This window comes from Lactuca sativa, chromosome 5, assembly GCF_002870075.4.
Source record: "Lactuca sativa cultivar Salinas chromosome 5, Lsat_Salinas_v11, whole genome shotgun sequence".
Classification (NCBI taxonomy): Eukaryota; Viridiplantae; Streptophyta; class Magnoliopsida; order Asterales; family Asteraceae; genus Lactuca; species Lactuca sativa.
In genome coordinates, this window is record NC_056627.2 from 358591337 (window position 1) to 358610750 (window position 19414).

Here is a 19414-nt window from a genome sequence, read left to right on the forward strand (position 1 = left end):
TTTGTGTACAACTTCCCATGCATCTTTCTATATTTGACAATCATTCATACTCTCAATTCCATCCGATTGATCACAAGGACCGATAGTTGTCTTCTTTTTCTTCTACATAAATTCAGTAAATTCAACATCCATCTTACAAATATCCAAAAGTAAAATATGAGCATCTTCTTCAAAGGGCTAATTTGATTCCCAAATTTGTCATTTTCCATGTTGAATATAGATAACAACATGAACAACTCATGAGGATTCATGGTTGGCAGATCCACAAACGAAAATTCAAATTCCTCATTACCACTTTCTCTCATAGCCTTAAATTTGTAATTGACAAATTTATCATCCATACACCCTTTTGCTTTACAATCATATCCCATAAATTTTCTTCAATCTTCAAACCTCATACTGAGGCCTTGAATACAAAGAACAAAAGTCAAAGAGCTTTCGGTTCATGTTTCCATTGTTCATCGAAACCCTATACGTAATTGGAAAAATTCTCCATAAAAATGCCTTCACAATCATTGTAAAAAGCAACTGACAATTAGTTTTATTCTCCAAAAGAAATGATGATCTCGGATTGAGCCAATACTTTTCAACATTCATAAGTGCCAAGTCCATCATCATTTCCACAGTCCATTTAGGCTAAAGAGCTTTCAGAGTAAGTTCTACAACCTGTTTCTCCCTTTTCTCATATTCTTTCTACCTAAGTTCAATCTCTAACTGTTTCAACTTTTCATACTCATCATCATTCTTTGTTTGATCATCTTCAAGATTCACTTATGGTTGATTTACAATCATAAGAGTACCATTTCTTAATGCTTTAGTTTGAACAACATTCACCAACTGGTTTTCTAATGGTTGGAAACCAATAGTTATCTTTCTGTCAGAAGGAGGCTTCTTAGTTATTGGAGGCACCACATTAGGATTCACCAATTTACCCCTTCTACCCCTTGTTAAGATCAAGCATTACTAGTCGAAACACCCTCAGTAATAGACATCTTTGAAAATAGGGGTTGAAGATTCGTATCAAGAAGAGCAGAGATGTAATCTATGTAGGGAGCATCCTTGTATTCAACTGTTTTTGTGAGCCTTTGATTAATTTCAAAATTACTGGCTTTTACTAAAGGAAGCTCATCATCCTTCTTCGCAACTTCTGTTTGTACAAAACTAAGTTTTAGTTTGAGTGAATCGATCTTCATTTCTTTCCTTTGAAGTTAATCGATCATCCTAGTTTCAACATCAAATGAATTAACCAAAGTGTTGATAGAATAAATAATATTTGAACTATAGATAGTTTTATCATTCAAAATGAGAGTACGAAGCTCTTTCTGATGGAAACATGGTGTTCAAGATCGAGTTTCAAAACATAAGGCTTTTGAGTTTGCAACAAAAGACTTTAAAATCAAACTTGAACAACATATAAACTGATAAAGGATCACATTATATAAACATGACAGATTTAAATCAACAACCATAAAATGATAAGATTAACAACATTTGTTGTCCTTTGGTCCTCATGAGAGGTTAAACGATAATGATGATGGCAAAAACTCAATGCAGAATCCCTCTAGAGAAAGTCCATAAATATGCTCAAGACTAGATGAATGCTAGTTCAACACTTGATAATACAATTTCTTAGGCTTGAACCACCAAGAACGACTTTTGGAGTTCAAGAGAGTATATATTCTCTTCTTTTATCAAGTAACAACTTAGAGAGAGAAAGGATAGATTTTCTTGTAGGGTTTTCTAGGTTAAAATAACAATGTACTTGCTCCCAAAACCATCCATATGATGGTAGATTCTTGAATTGCTTCTTTTGTTCAGCTATTGAACAATTGCAATTCACCCCTTGCACCTTCAATTAATTCCAATTAATCTTGAATTAATTCCAGATTAATTTTGATTAATAATTAGTAAATTATGACTATATTTAACTAATTCATATTAATTATTAAATATTTCTAATTAATTTATTAATCACATAATAAATTAACAAATCATTTATCTCTATCTTTTAATCAGTCAAAGTCATTTCCTGGTTATGAGGGCAACCCAAAAATGACTTTACTTTTATTCATCAAAATTATACCAATTTAGTTAGGACCTTAGACACTATAATCCAACAGTCTCCCACTTGGTACGTCGTTAACTATAATTGAAAGTACAATTCCAAATAACTAGTAAATAGTGTTTTCCAATGTATTTGCCAAACTTTGGTAATACGTTGGTCCTAAGATAAGTGATTAACTATCCCTTTGTTCTACAAGATATTGTATGGACACGAGACATGGATTATAATCAAGCTCATTGTCCAAGATTCTATATCTCAATTTCCTAATTTATGACGACTCAGTACTTAATTTAAACATCAATTTAGTTAGGGCTCGGCCAAACACTTCAGATGTCAAAAACAAATCTTCGAGGGGTCTAAATATATTGCTTTTCCTCCTAAAATAAAAGGAACACATAAGCTTTGACTATATAATCATCCATTTTACTCAGCAAATCATGCATATAATTACACTTTATAACACCCAGTTACGAGATGCGTTGGAGTAAACCAATGCACAATTAATTTTCAAAATATGATGTATATATCTCCATTTGAAGAATATAAGATATTATCTTCTTAGAATTACTCGTGATTGAATCCATGAAGTAATATCTAAGTGCGATTTTAACCAACACTTCAAATCCTTATTTTCAAAGTACTCATGAATATTGTAGCAATCCCTATGCAATTATCAATCCCTATGAACAATTTACAATCAATTCATGACAGTCTTAAATCAATACATACTCCCAAAAGTATGACTGATTGTGGCATTTTGAATAAGGTATTATTCAAGAAGTAACATGCAAAATGAAACACAATAATGAACTAATCGTTCTATGGCTCCGCACTCTTTGAATATAAATAATTTGCAATTATTTAATCACCATAATAGTTATGGATTTATCTATTGTATAAATGTTTTTGGGTAATTGAATAACAACTAAACTTATCAATATTTCTTATGCCAATTCTCTTAGCATGCATTTCATGTTTTCCTTTGGTCATCACTATTGTGAATAAACCATTGAAAAAAAAATATCTACTTCACAACTAGATCTCGATTCTCAACATTTTCTTGAATGTAATGGAATTTCCTCCTTCTATGCATTGACCTTCTGTGATCTCAAGAATCCTTAGTCAACAAGACTACACTTTCACAAAATGTTTCTAATGGCAATTTGGTACTTAAAACAAATCCAAGGTCAATTATGAAGTCTTCTTCTCTAGGTATGCTCCTTGGATATATCACTTGCACTAATATGGTCTTACCCACATCGTCGAATATACCACCATCTCCTACATGAAACCTTTCATGCTACAACTCAAAATGAATATCCATTCAGACTATGAATCAAATTCATATCTAAAATTCATGTTACTATAACTTCTTCTTAATCATGTTCTTTACTTTCTATAAGCAACCATTCCTTAGTATCTTTCAATACCTCAGAATGTTCTTGATAGTTGTCTAGCGATTTAGTCGAGCCAATTTTAGATTCAATGCTCAAAACATCTAAGACATCAAAATAAGAACACGTCATAACATTCATGATTGATCCTATATCCGACACATATACGACTTCATCCATTATATTGGATTCTTTACTAGAAAATAAGACTTTGAGATTCACTCAAGTCCTTGATATGAAGCATATGAACAATTCCTTTCTTGGAATTTTCTATGTTGAAACCTTTCAACACATTATGCTTTGACTGAATCATATTAAACATTTCGATATATACTTTTAGATCCAAATACCAAGTATCAATGTCGCTTCACCTTGTCCATTTTAGTAAAACAATTCCCGAGCTTTTATACCTTGCAACTTAGGATAATGTTTCCTATGAGTAGTATTGTCATCAAAATGTAATACCACAAAGATAATGACACTCCCACTAGCTTTGACATGTACTCAAGCCTAATTTGAATTCTAGAAAGAAAACCTTGTTTTGACTTCCTCGTGGAAGAACATATTCCTGCTTTGCGATGCTTTTTTTAAATCCACGAATATATTTCTCAAGCCTACACACCTTATTTGGATACTTTGTATGTTTAAATCCTTTCAAGGTTTTATATATCCTTTGAATGTTTCCTATTGAGGAAAGTTGTTTAAACATCCACTTTACCATATCTTATATCAAATAAGGTAACAATGGTAACAAATAACCTAATATTCCTTTCTCGGCTACTAGTAAGAATGTTTCCTCATAAAATTTTTGAAATCTGAGCGAAACCCATTTCTACCATACTAGCTTTCAATGTGTGTACATTCCTATTCATGTTAGTCTTATCATTGAAGGATATGATTGCTCGTGCCAGAGAGAGGGAGATTGATTTGGAGATAGAGTGGAAGAGGAAGCCGTATGAGATTCAGACAGCTATAGGTTCGGGCAAAAGGCCCAAGGGGCTAGATGAGAGATCGAGGGATTTTCGGGGCCGCAGTCGTTGTGACAAGTGTGGCAGGATGCATGAGGGAGCGTGCAGGAGTGGCAGCGGTGGTGATTCTGTTTGCTTCAGGTGCGGCCAGACTGTTCACTTTAGCAATGATTGTACTGCTACCACCACCTGGGGATCAGATCTGATTTGTTTCCATTACAGTCAGCGGAGCCACAAGAAGGCCTAGTGTCCGGGTTTGCTTTCAGCAGGACAGGTGATAGCACCTTCCCCTGCGACTTTAAGGATTGCTGATGGCCGTCAGGGCCGAGCAGAGGCGCCTACGGCAAGGAGCAGGGCTTTTCAGTTAGCTATAGTGGAGCCGCGAGCAGCACCAGATGTTGAAGGTGCGTATCTTTTACTTTCTTGTCAACTTTGATTCATGATTTTATTGTTATGGTACTGCATCGATGTTAATAAGTATATATTTTGGAGTATTATATTGCTTGCCTATGAATGAGTTATATACCATATGCATGCCATGAATGATAGAGTAGCAGTCCGAAGATGTTTCCCTTTAGGGTAGGTTCTTAGGATGCAGTCACTGTATCAAGTGTAATTGGGACTTGGAAGGTGCTCTGTTAGTTGGCAAGATTGGTTCAGATCTGGTAAAGGGTTAGACGGAGCGCCAGCAGAAGTAAGCGTGGTTGACAGCAGATCGACACTTCAGATGATAGGAAGGATTTGGAATCCGTTTCAAGCAGGGAGCGGTAAGGGATTAGCCAGATCAAAGTGGGGGAGAACCCTTTGAGTATTCAGAGACAGTAGCATGCTAAACTTGGAAGAGTTAGTGATCTTCGAGAAGGGGAGGAAAGTGGTCCGAGGAGCTGCGTGGATAGAGGGGTGCAAGAGTTGAAAGTTTGGGAAACTTCCCGACATTGAGTTCATGTAATTATGATTAGTAGAGGATTGGTTTGGGAAACCAAGCCGGAGATCTTCTCGGCAGAACGCGAGTATAGCAAGGATATAAGACTACGGGATAGTCGTAGCATTCACCAGTAGGTAGACAATGCAAGAAGTATGGTAAGGCTGCGGGAGGGCCGTAGTATTTGTAGTTGAGGGCTGGTTTGGAAAAAATCAGGTCAGAGGATTGCCAGCAGGACCCAAGTGAGTCGGGATGAAGATTATGCAAACGTCTGGCACGGGATGCCTTCGGATTAGTAGTCAGTGGCAGGGGCAGTATGGAGAGTGTGGTAGAACAGCGTGATAGCCACAACCTTCAGTAGAGGCCAGTTAGAGGAGTGTGGGCGAGGGCCCATATCTCCTAGTTAGTGGAGCTTGGGCGAGGCCCGTGACTCCTAGTAGCATGATAGGAATCAGGAAAGGATAGTTCATTGAGTTTATTAGGGAGTTGGCATGCTTAGTCCTAAAGAGGTGAGACCTTGGGAGAGGCCGCTCCAAGATATAGTTGGGTGAGACCCGTGGGTGAGGCTCGTATGTGAGTAGCAGTACAAGTGGGACCTAGTAGAGACCTTGCGGTCAAGATAGGAGATCGAGGATCCCAGGACTTGTTGAGTCAGAGTGGCAGTGTAGATAGAGCAGTTTTAGATAGCCGAAGTTCTTCGGAAGTCGCTGGGAGTGACTGATGTGTTTGAGCTAGGGTTTAGTAACCGGTGGGAGTCCGGTGACCCAATAATATCAGATTTGTTGGGACCAGGGTGGTATCGATTCATCCATAAGTTGGATAAGAGACGATAAAACCTCTAGTCAGGACAGTAATGAGAAGAGAAGTTGTTGTGGGACAGCCAGTGACCGAGAAGTGTTACGATCCTTGCAGCATGGTTAGATAATCTCAGAGGTAAAGGTTTGATCCTGTTGCGCAGCTCTCGTCTGAGTCTAATCATTGCAGGGATGAATTTTTTACTCAAAGGATTATCTGGTCCATTCGTTAGGAAGGGTGCAACACTGAGATATAGTAGAAGGAAGCAGTTATCAAATAACAGCGAAGCGGCCAGCACTGGGAGTGGTTGGGAATGTAGATAGCGGAAGGTGTATCCTTCCTAGAGGAAGGAAAGGCTTTAGTGGTGTGGGAAGACGCCTTGGGAAGGACAGTGAACATATAAGGAAAGAGGGGATGAAATCCCTAAGATGTTCAGCATGAGTACTCGGGGAGTACCAAGGGGGTTGTCGGTTGGATTAGAGCAGCGTTTTCAGGGTTGTTGGTGAGTAGAGTGCTCTTGAGGTTCTTATTGCAAGGGCTAGTTGCAGCTGAATGACCGAAAATAAAGCTGATGGAAGCGATTCTGCGAGAATCAAACCCAGTGAGAAACGTATCCACATAGTAGGGATGTGGTGAGCAGATTGCACGATAGTTGGCAGTAGCAGACTTCGAGGACGAAGTCTTGGATAAGTGGGGGAGAATTGTAACACCCCTAATCCAGCAGCACCAAGAAAGGAAAGGAAAACCCTAAGTCAAAGGGTCAACTCGTCGAGTCCTAAGGGAGAACTCGACGAGTTGGAGCATGTCAAGTGTCGCAAATTAAGTGACTGACTCGTCGAGTCGGGGAAACTGACTCGGCGAGTCAGGTCTGGGTTGGGAAACCCTAATTTCGGGACCTGGTTCCCTATTTAAACATCATTTCAGGCCTCCACCCCAACCTCCATCACTCCCCTCACCTACTCTCGAAGCCCTAAGCATCCATTGAGTGCTGTTGAGCTTTCCTTGCCATTTTTGAGTGATTTGAAACTAGAAGAAAGAAGGAAACCCTTGGTGATTCAAGAAGAGGCAGTAGATCTAGAGCTTGGGTAGCATTTTAGAACATTTGGAGGTATAAAGCTTATGTGTTGGCTGTTATTCATCTAGATCCTCTTCTTAGCTTGTATTTTGTCACATTTGGGCCATTTCCAAGGTTAATCCGAGTATTAAGCCTTTGAAGATGTATTGGACTTTAGATCTAGGCACTCTTGAGCTTTAGAAGCTCAAAGTTGCTAGCTTTACCCAACTATGGCTCCATTTGTCACACCCCAAAACCGAGAACGGCGGAATATGTTCTGGGATGGAGGACGTCATATACAATATCATAACAATTGCATAATAGTAAAAACAAGCGACAACAACCATTGCATTAATATAGTAATTGTAAATACAAGCGTGTTCTGTATAGTTTGATAGACACCAAAAGTATAAACAAAATAAAAGATGGGTCTTGTATATGCTCCATCTTCTCAAAAGCTGCATCAGTACCTGTCTATTTTTGACCTGAGAATACAAGTTATTTTGAAAACGAGTATCAGCATAAAGCTGGTGAGTTCATAAGAATTTAGTGTCGTTGCTTGTATAAAAGTGTTTACAATCATGTAATGTAAAAGCGGTGATTCATGTCTGAAGATAGTAAAATCCCTAGAAAATCCTATATTTTCTAGATTTGCATATTTGTAAGTTTGATCCTTTGAGTATGTAAAAGTTTTCCCATTGAGACTTTGAATCATGAAAATAAGGGTATAGATTTCATTTATATAAAGTAAACGAGGAAGGATAATATCTTATTTCAGCAGTTTTACTGTCGGCTGGATATAGTAGTGTTGCAAACTTTAATTTAGTAATATATGTATATATATTCACTTCGGGAAGTTAGTTTTTAGCCTTTAATTCTTAGTGTGTTAACTTGGGTATGAATGTGGTTTCTGATGTAACCAATCTGAGTGGTAATAGAGTGTCCGATGACCTTCCCGGTCATACGTAGTGTAGTGATGTTTCGTCACCCCTGGGCCTAGTCGGCTCGGACTGTAGTTAGCAGTCGGGATGTAATAGTGTCCTTCCTGTATAGATCTATACATGTAGTGGTTGCTTTCCCTCCGGGAAGCTCTGGTTACACTGTGCTTACACAGTAGAGTGCTGTATAGAGGATTAGTGTGTCATATTCTGGATTAGTGTATTCTCTTGTGTTATAGTATAACAAACTTTTTAGTATAATGTATGCAGTGTTCTCTTTAACATGTATGATCTCGTAATAGTAGTAATTATAGTGAGCATCATAGTTGTGACAAACCGAAATTTATTTCGTCGTTATAAACCATTTCCGTTAATAGAATATTCTATTTTTATTAAGATTCCGTTAACATTTGGAGTGGACAAATCAATAAATGTTTTATTTTATTTTTTTTATTAGTGTCGTAATGAAATAAATAAAAACACGTGAATTGCCCTCCCGTTTAGTTGGAAAAAGTTTTTAATTACGACCATTTAATCGGGTAAAAATTTCAACCCCATTTAGTGTCAGTATCGGGTAAATTCCCACCTAGTCACAAACCCAACCCCTATATAAAGGGTGAGTGGGCACTAGATGGAGCTTTTTGCCACTCTAGTCACTCTCTCTACTTTCTCTCTTTAGAAGTTGGGTTTATTCAAGAATCACCTCATTCAAGCTCCAAAATCGTAAGTAATACTCCCTAGCTTGTTGTTTAGCTTTGCATTCATACAAACTCAGGATTTAATCACTCAAAAACCTTAAAAACTTGAGTTTATGGTTTAGGAATATCTCTCAAAACCGTAAACACCCTTAAGGGGGTTTTTGAAGCCCAAAATCCCTCCAAAACTCTTCTAATACTCGTCCTTAACTTAGAAACATACATGCATGAAGCTAGAAATCAAAAATTGGACCTTTAGGAGGGTAAACATGGGTTTACGGTCCATGCATATTCATGAACCGTAAACACCAAAACCGTAAACACCTTAAATGGTGTTTTGGTGCCCCTAACTCCTTCCTTAACATGATTATTGGGTTAGAAACTTGTATGATTGAGCTTAGGACCACAAAACACGAAGTGAATGATGTGCTAAAGGGTTTACGGCCGTAAACCCTAGTGTTTACGACCGTAAACTCCCAAGGAGTGGTCCAAGGACCGCAAACTCCAAGGGAGTGCCCCATATGAACCCTAAACACCCCTCAAGCCTTGGATTTGAGCCTAGAACCCTTCCTAGTGATACAAGAAACCTTAAGGCACACAAATATACTCATCCCATGAGTTTACGGCCGTAAACTCATGGGGGAATTGGTCCCTCAACCGTAAACTCACCTAAGGTGAGTATTTGAGGAGTAAACTCTATAGTGAGGACTTACACTAATTCCTTGCAACCCAATAGCCTTCTAGCATATAAAACAAAGTGTTTTCATGCATTAAGGTGTAATTACTTACTTATTTAGTGATTAGATAACTAATTAGACACCATTATGTGTCACTATGTGTTTCATAGGATCCGTGTGAGTGTTCATATTCTCATTTGGCGTCTAGCATTCTACCCGGCAACTTCACCCACTAAACTCGTTGCAGGTGAGTTCATACCCCTTAATGAATCTTTTCCACTGTTTTTACATTTTTTAGGGGGGGGGAGGGGAATACAAGTTAAATGCAACAAGTGTTAGTATTAAATCATATGTGATTTACAACCTGCAACTAAAAATGACTTTCTATACTTTTAGCTACTTATCAATAAAACTGTTTTAAATAATTATCAAACGCATTTTCAAGGTTAGATTGTTGTTAAACTATTTTCAAACTGTGTTTAAACTACTTTTCTTTAAACTATATCTACACTAATATATTTATATAAGTAAGACTTGAAGGACTTAGGACCGATAACTCGCCATATTTCCTGTTCTTGTTTGATTGTGGTCTTAGGGTATATTGTTATCCGTCCGACTGTCGTTGATTTCTTAGTTATATATCATATATATTTGTGTTATATATGAAAGTCTTCATCTTATTCAATACCTTTGTAAATCAAAGGCATGCAATCCCACACTCTATTTAACTATAATAGGTATAGTTAAGACTATTGCTCGTTGCCTCTATTACTACTATACTCACTATAATTACTACTAATACAAGTTAATGCACGTTAAAGAGAACACTCTATGTACTATATTAAAAGTTTACTATACTATAACACAAGAGAATACACTAATCCAGAGTATAACACACTATCCCTCTATATGGCACTCTACTGCGCAAACACCATGTAACCAAAGCTTCCCGGAAGGAAAGCAACACTACATGTATAGATCTTTACAGGGCAGACGCTATATCATCCCGACTGTTAACTACAGTCCGAGCCGAATAGGCCCAGAGGTAGCACTACATCACTACACTACGTATGACCGGGAAGGTCATCGGACCCTCTATTATTATTCAGTTTGGTTACATGAGAAATCACATTCATATCCAAATTAACACACTAGGACTTAAAGTCTAAGCTAACTTCCCGAAGTTAAGAAATATATATTACTAATTGAAGTTTGCAATACTACTACAGCCAACCGGCAATACTTTTCCTCATTTACGCTACTCGAAGGAAATTCATTACCTTATTTTTATGACTGAATGTTTCAATGGAAATACTTTTACACACACGAAGGATTTAACTTACAAATGCTCAATTATGGAAAATATAGGATTTTCTAGAGATTTCTACTATTCCTAAACATTAACTACAACTCTTATATTACATGATTGTAAACACTTTTATACAAGCAACAACACTAAATTCTTATGAACTCACCAGCTTTATGCTGATACTCGTTTTCAAAATAACTTGTATCCGCAGGTCAAAGATAGACATGTACTGGTGCGGCTTTTGAGAAGATGGAGCGTCTACAAGACTCATCTTTTATTTTGTTATACTTTTGGTGTCTATCAAAACTATACATAACACGCTTGTAATTAAATTTACTATATTAATTCAATGGTTGTTGTCGCTTGTTTTTACTATTATGCAATTGTTATGATACTGTACATGACGTCCTCCACCCCAGAAAGTATTCCGCCGTTCTCGGTTTTGGGGTGTGACAATACTGATAGGGGTAATGAGCAGTAGTCTTAACTATACCTATTATAGTTAAATAGAGTGTGGAATTGCATGCCTTTGATTTACAAAGGTATTGAATTTAGTGAAGACTTTCATATCTAACACAAATATATATGATATATAACTAAGAATTCAACGTCAGTCGGACAGATAACAGTATACCCTCAGACCACAATCAAACAAGAATAGGAAGTAATGCGAGCTATCAGTCCTAAATCCTTCAAGTCTTACCTATATAAATATATTTGTGTAGATATAGTTTTAAAATAAAAGAGGTTGAAAAATAATTTGATAATATTTTAATAATAATTTAACATAAAATGCGTTTGATAGTTATTTAAAACAGTTTTGTTTACAAAGTAGTTAAAAGTATAAAAAATCCTTTTTGTTAGCAAGTTATAAATCACATGTGATTGATACTATAACTTGCTGTATTCAACTTGTATTCCCCCCCCCCCCATAAAAACATTTAAAAACATTTGAAAGGTTAATTAAGGGGTATGAACTCACCTGCAGCGAGTGGATCGGATGGAAGTCTCGGTTGAGTGTTTGGTGTCAAGTGAAGACTTGAACACACTTTATGACCCTAGTAACATATGAAGAGATATGTTTACATATAATTAGTGATTAAAACACTAATTTAACATGTATATACATTCTAATGCAAAGAAAAACGCTTTGGTCAAGTGCTAGGAGGCTATTGGGTTGAAAGGAAGGAGTGTAAGGCCTCACTATGGAGTTTACTCCTTAATTACCCACCTTAGGTGAGTTTGCGGTTGAGGGGCCAATTCCCCATGAGTTTACAGTCATAAACTCATGGGAGGAGTGTATTTGAGTGCCTAAGGGTGTCTTACATCACTAAGAAGGGTTCTAAGGTTAAATCCATGGCTTGAGAAGTGATTGGGGTCTAAAAGGGGTAATCCCTTGGAGTTTGCGGTCCTTGGACCACTCCTTGGGAGTTTACGGTCGTGAACCCTATGGTTTACAGCCATAAACCCTTGGACACCTCTTTTCCTTCGTTTTTGTTGTCCTAAGCTCACTCCTACAAGTTTCTAGGTCAAGGTCCAAGGCTAAATAAGGGGTTTAGGGCTCATTTTGCATCATTCGAGGGAGTTTACAGCCTAAGAATGTTCTTGGGCCGTAAACCCTCATTCAAGCCTCCAAACTTGATTTTTAAGGTCTAAAACACTTCAAGGTTAAGTTCTAAGCTAGTCTCTAAGCCTAAGGAAGGGATTTTAGGGCATTTTGGCACCCTTTTAGGGGTTTAAGGCCTAAGAAGGTTTTTGGGCCGTAAACTCCTTGTTCTTGACATTCTTGGATGATTTTAATGCTATAATGACATGAAATGAGCTTTAGAACAATCTAGGGTAAAAGAACTTACAGTTTGGGGACGAAAACTTGTGGATTTTTGGAAGAATCGGGCCTTAAAGAGAGAGAGTAGAGAGAGAGTGACTAGAGTGGTAAAATTTCAAGTTGATGACCACTTAAACCTTATATAGGGTTTGAGTTTGTGGCTAGGTGGGAATCTACCCAATACCGACGTTAAACAAAGTTTAAAATTTTACCCGATTAAATGGTCGTAACCCGGCTTAATCGTAAACTAAAAATTTTCTCAAATAAATTCCGAGGGTGTTACATGTGCTTTTATTTCATTTCAACACTTATGAAATAAAATAAAGACATTAATTTATTTGCCTAACCCAAATGTTAATGAAAAATAATAATAAAAATTATTTTATTAGTGGAAATGGGTTACAATGACGGAGTAAATTTCAGGTTGTCACATCATCCCCCCGTTAGAGGAAATTTTGTCCTGAAATTTAGAATTTAAGTAGCTAAGTTATTACAATACAACTAAGCAAATAGATGAGGATATTTGAGTTTCATTTGATCTTCGCGCTCCCAAGTGAACTCTGGTCCTCGTTTGGCGTTCCAGCGAACCTTCATAATTGGGATGCGGCTTTGTTTCGTTCGTTTGACCTCTCGGTCCATAATCTCCACAGGTTCTTCCACGAAGTTGAGGCTCTTGTTGATCTCGATCTCATCTAGTGGGATTACGAGAGTCTCGTCGGATAGGCACTTTTTCAAGTTCGAGACGTGGAAGGTAGGATGTATGTTACCGAGTTCGCGGGGTAGATTGAGTTTGTAAGCTACGGGGCAGATTCTGGCGAGAGTCTCAAACGGCCCTATGTACCTTGGATTCACCTTTCCACGCTTTCCAAAGCGTATCGTGCCCTTCCAGGGTGAGACTTTCAAAAGGACTCGGTCTCCCACCTGGAATTCCAAGGGTGTCCTTCGTTTGTCTGCGTAGCTTTTCTGTCGATCTCTAGCGGCTTTTAATCGTTCGCGAATCTGCACAATCTTCTCGGTCGTTTCTCGAATGATTTCCGATCCCGTGAGAGCGCTGTCAGGAACTCGTCCTTTAGCTAGCTGAGTGTCACCCACTTCAGCCCAGCACAGAGGGGATCTACACTTTCGGTCGTAAAGGGCTTCGAATGGAGCTGATTTGATGCTCGTGTGATAGCTGTTTTTGTAGGAAAACTCGACAAGGGGTAAGTGGGTATCCCATGCCTTACCAAAGTCGATCACACAGGCTCGCAGCATATCCTCCAGGGTTTGGATAGTCCTCTCACTTTGTCCGTCTGTCTACGGGTGGTAGGCTGTACTCATGTCCAACCTCGTCCCTAAGGCGCTTTGTAATGATTGCCAAAATGTCAAAGTGAACCTACTATCTATATCGGAGATTATAGATATAGGGACACCATGCAGTCGTACGATCTCCTTAATGTACGTTCTTGTGAGTTTCTCCATCCTATCTGTTTCCTTGATGGGTAGGAAGTGCGCGGACTTGGTCAATCTGTCGACGATGACCCATATGGTATCAATCCCACCTGTTGTCTTGGGTAGCTTGGTTATGAAATCTATAGTGCTTCACTCCCACTTCCATTCAGGTATCTCCGGTTGCTGTAGTAGACCTGATGGTTTCTGGTATTCGACCTTGACCTTCGCGCAAGTAAGGCATTTACTCACGAAGGTAGCAATCTCTGCTTTCATGTTAGGCCACCAATATGACTTCTTGAGGTCCAGATACATCTTATCTGAACCCGGGTGAACGGAATATCGTGTGTTATGGGCTTCCTTCATAACCAAGTCTCTAAAGCCACCGTGTCGCGGTGTCCATATTCGGTCCATGAGATATAAGGCTCCGTTACCCATGACTTCTAAGTTCTTATCCATTCCACGTAGGGATTCTCCCGCCACATTCTCAGGTTTCAAAGCTTCGAGCTGAGCCTCCTTAATCTGTGCAGATAGATGTGAATGGATAGCCATTGTTAATGTCTTGACTATTTGACCATGATATTCTTTTCGACTTAGGGCGTCTGCTACTACATTAGCTTTTCCCGGATGATAACGAATCTCACAATCGTAATCATTGAGTAGCTCCACCCACCGTCGTTGTCTCATAGTGAGCTCCTTCTGGTTCAGTATGTGTTGGAGGCTGTTGTGGTCAGTGTATATCGTGTTCTTTGTACCATACACGTAGTATCTCCAGATCTTTAGAGCGAATACGACCGCTCCTAATTCGAGGTCGTGCGTGGCGTAGTTGACCTCGTGTGTCTTTAGCTGTCTCGAGGCATAGGTGATGACCTTACCTCGTTCCATCAGGACACAACCGAGCCCCTAATTGGACGCATCGCAGTATACTACAAAATCTTCTGTCCCCTCAGGGAGGGACAGTATTGGTGTGGTGCACAAGGCTCGTTTCAAGGTCTGGAATGCCTTTTCCTGTTTCTCTCCCCAGTCAAAGGTCATGCCCTTGTAGGTCAATGTGGTAAGGGGTTTCACGATCCTAGATAAGTTCTGAATGAATCTGCGGTAGTAGCCAGCGAGGCCTAGAAATTGACGAATTTTTGTAGGCGTCTTCGGTGCTGACCAGTTCTTAATAGCTTTAATCTTGGATGGGTCCACGTGGATTCCTTCCTCACTAACCACGTGTCCTAAGAATTCGACTCTTCGGATCCAGAATTCGCACTTGGAGGACTTCACATATAACTTCTCCAATCGTAGGGTTTCTAAGACTCGTCGTAGATGATCGCTATGCTCCTCCTTACTCTGAGAGTAGACAAGTATGTCATCAATGAAGACAATGACGAACTGATCCAAGTAGGGATGGCACACCCTATTCATTAAGTCCATGAATACTGCGGGTGCGTTGGTCAGCCCGAAGGGCATCACTACGAACTCGTAGTGTCCGTAACGAGTTCGGAAAGCTATTTTCGGGACATCTTCCTCAAGCACTCGTAACTGGTGATACCCGAACCTAAGGTCAATCATGGAAAAGTAACTCGCCCCTTGCAGTTGGTCAAATAGGTCGTCTATGCGGGGAAGAGGGTAGCAATTTTTGATCGTCAGCTTGTTGAGTTCTCTGTAATTGATGCACATATGGAACGATCCATCCTTCTTCTTTATGAACAAGACCGGTGCTCCCCAGGGTGAGAAGCTCGGTCTTATAAATCCCTTGCTGAGCAGCTCGTTAAGTTGACCGGACAGTTCTTGCATCTCGGCAGGCGCTAGACGATAAGGTGATTTGGCTATGGGGGTAGCTCCTGGAATTAAATCGATCCTGAACTTAACCTGACGTTGGGGAGGTAAACCTGGAAATTCCTCTGGAAAAATGTCAGGGGAGTCGCATACTACGGGGAAGTCTTTTAGATCTTTCGCTTTCTGGCTCGTGTCGACAGCGTGTGCAAGGAATGTGCGATATTCCTTGTGCAAGTACTTCTGGGCTTGAATGCTCGAGATGATACGAAGGCTCGTACTGGGGTTGTCTTCGTAGATTAACAGGGTTTCGTTATTCGGTAGGTTTAGACGGATTGCTTTGTCGAAGCATAGGATATCAGCACGATGGAGACTCAACCAGTCCATGCCCACAATGACATCGAAACTCTTAATCAATACTGGTATGAGATCGATTAGGAACGAATGATCGTCTAGCGTGAGGGTATAGCCTATGTAGATCTCGTTAGAACTCTCTGTCTTTCCGTTAGCCATTTCTACGACAAATGTTTCTTTTAAGGGTTGTGGGGATTGCTTAAGTAAGTGTTTAAAGTTTTGGTTTATGAAGCTTCTTTCTGCACCACTATCGAATAAGATACAAGCATAAGAGTTATTGAAAAGGAATGTACCCGTGACTACTGTGGGGTCTGCTACTGCTTCATTGTGGCCAATAGCAAGTAGTCTCCCTGTTCCTCCCGCATTCCCAACTTTCGGGTAGTTTTTCTTGAAATGCCCCACTTCGCCACAACCATAATAGGCCTGGCTGACTCCCGACCCGGGGATCTGAGAAATGGGTTTGGGTTGGGATCTGCAAAACCGGACGGTATGGCCCTTCCGGTCGCAGTTCGTGCAATGCAATTCATGGCAGGCGCCGTTATGATGGAAGGGGCACTTGGGGCACTTGGGTAGGTTTCCAGCATAGGATTTGGCTGGCACAGGGGTAGCAGGAGTGGTGGAAGCATGAACGGCCACCATCTATTGGTTTTTGGAAGAGGATTGAGTTTTCATGCCCTTCTTCTGATCCCAACGCTTCCTCTTGTTGTCAGATGATTTGGGTGGTGCAGGGGTAATCTCCGTGGTTGTTGATGGGGTGGAGGGAGTTTCATGATCAATCAACCTTTGGGCCAATTCTTTGGCGCTGTCAAAGGTCGTAGGGTGTGATGCTAACACCGTCCCTCGATACGGGGGTACTAAACCCCAGATGTATTGTTCTATCTTCTTGCTTTCAGTAGGGATCATTTTAGGACACATAGCTACCAGGTCGCTGAATCTGGCAGTATAAGCTATTATGTCGGTCCCCTTCATCTTGAGGTTCCAAAGTTCTTCTTCGAGTTTCTGAACTTCGCATCTAGGGCAGTACTCCCTCATCAATAGGTCCTTCAGTGTGTCCCAGCCCATGGCGTTGGCTGTCACCAAGGAGAGTGATTTGACATGGCCTTTCCACCATGTCAAGGCCTTTTCGGTGAAAGTGGCAGCAACGAACTTTATTTTGCTTTCTTCGGGGCATGAGCACATTTCGAAGACAGCTTCAGTTCTTTCGATCCATTCGGACAAAGCGAGGATCCCTCCGGTCCCATTGAAGAATGTCGGTTTGCAGTTCATGAAATCCTTATAAGTACACCCCTACGCACGTGAGGGAATTTCACCATGTCTGGAGTTGATGCCCATTACAGCTCCACTGGCATCACCGAAATTCATTTGAGCCATAGCGGTTGTTACAGCTGCAGTTACAGCTGTTTGAAACATCACATGATCGAACTGTGGAGGAGGAGGTGGTGGAGTTGGAGTTTGAGTTGCAGGTCTGCCTTTGTTCGGGTGCTTGCGGGGAGGCATCTTTTATTGAAAGTTTATAGAGATGATGACAGTAGTAAGAATCAATTGCATATATGATGAGAGCATTTCATGGACTAAATCGACATAGTCCAACTATCAGATAGAGTCATAGTAACAGAGTAGGTAACTGCCAATATTACCGGTATTACTGATGTAATATGAGTTTGGGAAAAGTGACCTAACAGTAGGTCTTACATCAAATCATAAGGGAAAATGTTGGCAGCCTAGGAGTCTAGGTAAAGTACTTTCACAGTTAGGATTGTTTATAGACAAGTGCTCTACCGAGCATAGAAAAGAAAAATTCCTTAAACAAAAGAGGAAGATAAGTGGACATCTTCTACTAGCGACAGGTATCCATTGGGCGAACCCTCAGATCAGCCAATTGGCACACAACTTCATGAAGATGTCGTTCCTGTGCACTCGGACGTGCTCGGAGTTCCCTGACTTCGGCTCGGGATGCAGCTAGCTGTTGCTGCAGAGTCTCATTGGTCCTCCTAGTCCTATTCATGGCTTCTTCTAGTTAGTGGATATGGACAATGTTAAGGTTAGAGTTGGCATCAATTTCCACAACTCTGCCAATCGCTGCATGACCTTGCTCAACATTCCTAGCAACCCTCCGGATCATGATGGGTAGGGCTCGATTAGCCGAGCCACCCTCGCTTATGTTGTAAAAGATTCGGTCTCCGTTGAAAGGTAAAGGCTAACCCTATTCATCGCTCCATCGGTTCAAGGTTGTTGCCCACATGGGAGTGGGACCTTGGAATGCTGGTCGGGGGTTGGGGTTTGGAGCTACAGGGGGTAGGTTGTTGACTTCTGGCTCGGGGTCGGAGCTATCCGAAAAGACTTCTGGGGTGGAGGACGTCATGTACAGTATCATAACAATTGCATAATAGTAAAAACAAGCAACAACAACCATTGCATTAATATAGTAATTGTAAATACAAGCGTGTTCTGTACAATTTGATAGACACCAAAAGTGTAAACAAAATAAAAGATGGGTCTTGTATATGCTCCATCTTCTCAAAAGCTGCATCAGTACCTGTCTATTTTTGACCTGAGAATACAAGTTATTTTGAAAACGAGTATCAGCATAAAGCTGGTGAGTTCATAAGAATTTAGTGTCGTTGCTTGTATAAAAGTGTTTACAATCATGTAATGTAAAAGCGGTGATTCATGTTTGAAGATAGTAAAATCCCTAGAAAATCCTATATTTTCCAGATTTGAATATTTGTAAGTTTGATCCTTTGAGTATGTAAAAGTTTTCCCATTGAGATTGTCAATCATGAAAATAAGGGTATAGATTTCAATTATATAAAGTAAATGAGGAAGGATAATATCTTATTTCAGCAGTTTTACAGTCGGTTGGATATAGTAGTGTTGCAAACTTTAATTTAGTAATATATGTATATATATTCACTTCGGGAAGTTAGTTTTTAGCCTTTAATTCTTAGTGTGTTAACTTGGGTATGAATGTGGTTTCTCATGTAACCAATCTGAGTGGTAATAGAGTGTCCGATGACCTTCTTGGTCATACGTAGTGTAGTGATGTTTCGTCACCCCTGGGCCTAGTCGGTTCGGACTGTAGTTAGCAGTCGGGATGTAATAGTGTCCTTCTTGTATAGATCTATACATGTAGTGGTTGCTTTCCCTCCGGGAAGCTCTGGTTACACGGTGTTTGCACAGTTGAGTGTCGTATAGAGGATTAGTGTGTCATATTCTGGATTAGTGTATTCTC